At 61.4% G+C, this 4782-nt stretch overlaps 1 long non-coding RNA gene across 1 annotated transcript in view; it reads right to left on the reverse strand.

The window, feature by feature from the left end:
- Nucleotides 1–407: 407 nt before the first annotated feature.
- The window catches only part of LOC104855981, a 5443-nt gene continuing 1068 nt past the window's right edge, over nucleotides 408–4782 (reverse strand). The window contains exons 2-3 of the long non-coding RNA XR_004517023.1: nucleotides 798–1089; nucleotides 408–725 (exon numbers count right to left, since the gene is read on the reverse strand). This is a non-coding gene — a long non-coding RNA (uncharacterized LOC104855981). The remainder of the gene's footprint in view (nucleotides 726–797; nucleotides 1090–4782) is intronic.

A 4782-nucleotide genomic window follows, 5' to 3' on the forward strand; every position in this document is an offset into this window, starting at 1 on the left:
CCTCAGCCTCCCAAGTGCTGGGATTGTAGGCGTGTGCCACCACGCCAGCTGCAGGTCTCTTTCTTGTGGCTCCTCCTCTGCCCCCTTTCACTAAGCGTCGTAGAATCTGGGAACCAGCACCAGAGGCCGTCCCCGGGGCCGTCCGTGTGCCCTACTTTCCACTTTGCTTTTCTCTCCACTCACACAGATCGCTTCACTCATCTGCTCAGCACCCTGTGCAGAGACGGGACCAGCACCCTGCTTCACAGAGGACCCTGGGGTGCGCACAGGGGGTGCGTGCAGGGGTTGCAGCTACACTTCGAGATCTGGGCCTGTTGCAGGCTGCCCGGCTTCCCCCATCTGGAAGCAGTGGGGGCCACGGGAGGGGATCCAGGCTCCAGGAGAGAACACGGGGCCTTGTGATTTGGGGCTCTGTGCCCGTGCCCTGCAGTTCCCGCCGGTCCTCAGTGGTCATTTTACGAGCCCCCTTCACAGTCTCCAGCCAAGGACCGTAGGCCCCATGGCGCTGCCGTGGGAAGCCTGGTGGGCACTGGGCTGCTCCCCATGCTGCCTTAGACTGGAGTCGGGGGCTGCATCCCCAGCACCTGAGGGAGGGGTCCGGAGCCTCCAGGTTGGTGCCGGAGCTGGGCCTCAGGGAGACGGCGGAGCAGCCTGGTGCCCTGAGCTGTGTGTCTGTCCGCAGTCACAGTTAGGGGTCCCGAGCCAGTCGTCTGCCGCCTGGAGCCCTGCGTATAAAATGGGTTCTGGTGTTGCCATGGTGACCAGTGACCCCAGTCTCCCCTGCGTCAAGGCCTTACCTGTGCAGCTCATCCTTCAGTTACGGTGGAGGGCATCTGAGGGTCGGGGGAGAGCTTTTCATTGCAAATCCAGGGTCCGGCACAAGGATCCTGCTTCCTTGGCTGGCCACGGCCGAAACGTCCACTCGTGGGCACCCACTGCGTGGCTGGCGTGCTCTGAGGCACTGTACGTGGATCCGCTCGTCCCATCACCGTGCCACCCTGTGGGCACTCACCTAGGATGGGACAGGAGGGCTCTGCGGCCGTGCTGATGCCTGGAACCCGTTAGCAGGAATCCAGCCCGGGCAGCGGGCTTGACAGTCAGCATGGGTGGAAAAAGAAGCAAAGATTTTTTTTTCTTAAAAAAAGAAAGTATAACAAACACTCAAAAATGCGCAGAAATGGGAGATGTTCGACTCCAGGAATACTGCCCAGGCAAGTGCTGCTAACTAAGAAGTAAACAGGTCAGGATTAGGCTCAGTGGTATTGTTAGGGTTTAAAGTTTCACCTATCTAGTGGATGTGCAGTGTATCATTCCTGTTTTTCTTTGTGTATTTATTAAATAAAGCATAACTGAAAGCAAGCTTTTTTTTCTTTTTTTTTGGTTTTGTAGTCCAGACCGGCCTTGAGCTCTATGTAGCTCAGGCCGGCCTTGAACTGGAGATAGTCCTGCCTCAGCCTCCTGAGTGTTGGGATTACAGGTGTGTGCTCCAAAACAAGTACTCAACACCCGTGTACAGCTTCTTGTGACAATCCTGTGAGTTGGGGACTTTGCAGATGAGTGAACGCAGGCAGGCAGTTACTCCCTGTGCTCCTCTGTAGCAATCTGATTCCTTTCCTGGGCCCTGTCCTACTTTCCCAGTGCTGTTAGGGTGTCCGGCCAGGGAGGAGGAGGAGGGAGAAGCTGAGGCATGAAGGCTCCGACCGGGAGGGGCAGGGCCACAGAGAGGGGCCTGTGCTGAGACCCACACTGATAGGGAGGCTGTGTGTGCAGGGGTGGCGGGGCCTCTCTGCAGCTCAAGCCCTCTTCCTGGGGGTCTACAGACCCCTCTGGGGGGTTTCTGTGAGAACTTCAGAAACTCCCTGGGTCCAGTGGTCCCTCTGAGAGGGTGGTGGCCCCTCATTCCCGAACTGGCAGAGCAGGGAGCAGGGCCTCCAGGAGTGTAGGGAAGGCACAGGTGTCTCCACATCAGGGCCACCCGCAGCAGGCAGCCCTTCCCTCCAGTCACGGAGAGCAGTCCCGGGCCATGGCTCGCGGTGCCAAGGCAGGAGGTGTATTTGGCACACGTCCGGCTGCACCGGTGGCTGGCTGTGTGCTCTAGGGGAGTCTGGTAGCTTCTCTGGTTGGTGACAGAACTCTCCCAGGTGCAGCACCATTTACTCTGCTGGTGTCCTGTGCAAGCTGCAGCTAACGAGAAAGATGCTGGGGGTGACCTTGGGCCTGGAACCACAGAAAAGAAAGCCCGAACTCCTAGACTTTGGCACTGCAGAGCTAGAGGGTGTCTGAGCTCTCCGCCCTTTCCCCCTTGTGCAGATGTAAAACTGAGGCTGACGAAGGGGATGCAGCCTCAAAGCTGGCAGGTGTTGGAGGAACCCGGGTTCTGGCTCTGCATCGTGCTCCCCCTGCCCCACCTCTGACCCATCTTGGGGAGGACCTGGGCCCCACGCCCAGCACCCAGGCTGGACCAGGCCTGCTTGTGTTTGTGGGGTTGCTATGGAGAGCCTGGCTTTGCTGATGGGGTCCCTGCCAGGGTGGGACCCTGGAGGGGGAGGGCAGCTGTGCTCGGGGACGGCCGGTGTAGGGAGCTGTGCCCCTACTCGGTGTGGACACAGTGGACAGTCGAGGACAGTGGGACGGGCCGGGCCAACCCCATACCACAGGGTTACACGTGCAGGGTCAGGAGGCAGACTGGAGTCCAGCCTGCCAGAGAGGGGGCCCGCTCAGTGCCAGTGAGACTCCGAGCCACGAACCAGCACAGGTGTGGTGGGAGGAGGATGGGAGTGGCGGATTTTCCCCATCCACGCATGGGGCAGCCGGGACGGGGTGCTGGGGCACAGCTTCATTTTCTGGCTGAGCCCTGGGCTGGGAAAGGTGGCCGGGAAGGAGGGCTAGGCCGTGCCTTGGGGTTCTCAGGAGGCAACACGGCTCCTGCAACCACTCCTTGGGCTCCAGAGTCTTCTCAGCCAGGCCCTCGGGGCTTTTTGCCCCCAGTGGCTCTGTGGGAGGCATTTTCTAGATGGGGAAATGTTCTGAGAGTCCTTCTAGCTCTCCTGGGGCCAGGGATTTAGCTCAGTGGTTTGGGTGCCTGCTTAGCAAGTGCAAGGACCCCAATTCGATCCTGGTACCAAAACAAAACAAAACAAAACAAAACAATTCCAGCTCTCCCGCATGTGAATCTGGCTTGTCCCGCTGCGGCCAGTCCTCTGGGAGCCTCCAAGTAGTGGAGAGATGCAGGTCTGACCACCTGTGGCTCTCCTGCCACCCGGGTCCTGCATTTTCCAGCAAGTCGGGGGAGAGGGCAGCCTTTAACTCTACTACAGGTGGGTGTTTTGCCCGTCTCTCTTACTGCAAGGCCCTGCTTTGCAGACAAGGCACAAAGGGCTTAAATAACGTGTTTCCGGCTCCCTGGTGAGTCCAGGTGCCAAAGCTGGGGTTCGGGTCCAGCCCAGTCAGACAAAGGTGACCCCTGTGCTCTCTGCTTGGCCATGAAGAGGTGGCCCAAGGGTCACCTGAGCAAAGGTGTCCAGCGCCCAGACCGGCTCCTCCCGGTGTCCGGCTGAAACTCCTCCGACGCCACGGCACCTGTTCACTTCCCAGATGGATCCATTTAGGTTCCTGTTTTCCCACAGCAGGCAGGGAGCGCCCGGCGGAGAGCAAGGCCTTGGCCATCTCTGTGCCCAGGAAGGAGCCCAGGCCCGGAGCCCAGTGCGTGCGTCCTGTCCACTCCTGTCTCCTTGAATGACCCCCGACGGCGATGGGGTGGGGAGGACACAACAGGAGAGATGGGGGCTCGGTGGGTGCTGGGGTTGAGGGGTGGGAGTCGGTGTGGTCTGCACACTTTCTGGGCTCCCATCCTCCGAGAAGCCCAGGCTCTGGTCCCAGGCTCCAAGCCCCGCCCTGCTGCAGTCTTCACAGTGGCCAGTAGGTGGCATCGGCTCGCAACTTTTTGGTTTGTCCAGCGGTCCGCACCGGGCCCGTTTCTTCCTCCATCGCCCCAGCAGGCTGCACTTGCGCCAAGTAGGAGGCCACCATCCCCTGCGAGGTGAAGACCTCTTCCCTGGGGTAAGACGCGGAGAGGGGGTCCGGGAGCTGCGCTGCAGTCTGGCTGCTCTGAAGTCTTCTAGGAACCTCCGCAGCGGGTCACCCTGACGCCGGCCCGCACCAGCAGAAGCTTTGGGGGCGGGGGTGAGAAGGCCCCCCCCAGACGGAAGCTAGGAGTTGGGGCTCTGCTCGGAATGCTCCTCCAGGTCTCCTCCCAGGTCCCAGCCTGACCGGAGCGAGGGTGGGGGACGGGCCACCAACAGGCTCTCTCGGGGCGGCCTGGGTGAGTTAGAAAAAGTCACCCCTTCCTACAAAGCCTCGGCTGCCATCTGCTGGGAACCGGCGAAGCATTGCACAGAGTGGTGCCCCCTGGAGTTGTTCCCTGAGCAGCTTGCACAGTGCACGCCGCAGTCTCCCACCCAGCAAGGAGGGCGGGCCGGGCGCCCCGCTTTCCCAAGTCGGGTCGACTCCGTCCCGGGGGGAGGGCAGGGTGCCAGGCCCGGCGGAGCTCTGGGGAGGCTGCGGGGGCACATGGGGAACCGGCGAAGCATTGCACAGAGTGGTGCCCCCTGGAGTTGTTCCCTGAGCAGCTTGCACAGTGCACGCCGCAGTCTCCCACCCAGCAAGGAGGGCGGGCCGGGCGCCCCGCTTTCCCAAGTCGGGTCGACTCCGTCCCGGGGGGAGGGCAGGGTGCCAGGCCCGGCGGAGCTCTGGGGAGGCTGCGGGGGCACATGGCACATGGGG

The sequence above is a fragment of the Fukomys damarensis genome, unplaced genomic scaffold, assembly GCF_012274545.1.
Source record: "Fukomys damarensis isolate Sample0158 unplaced genomic scaffold, DMR_v1.0_HiC HiC_scaffold_13, whole genome shotgun sequence".
NCBI lineage: Eukaryota > Metazoa > Chordata > Mammalia > Rodentia > Bathyergidae > Fukomys > Fukomys damarensis.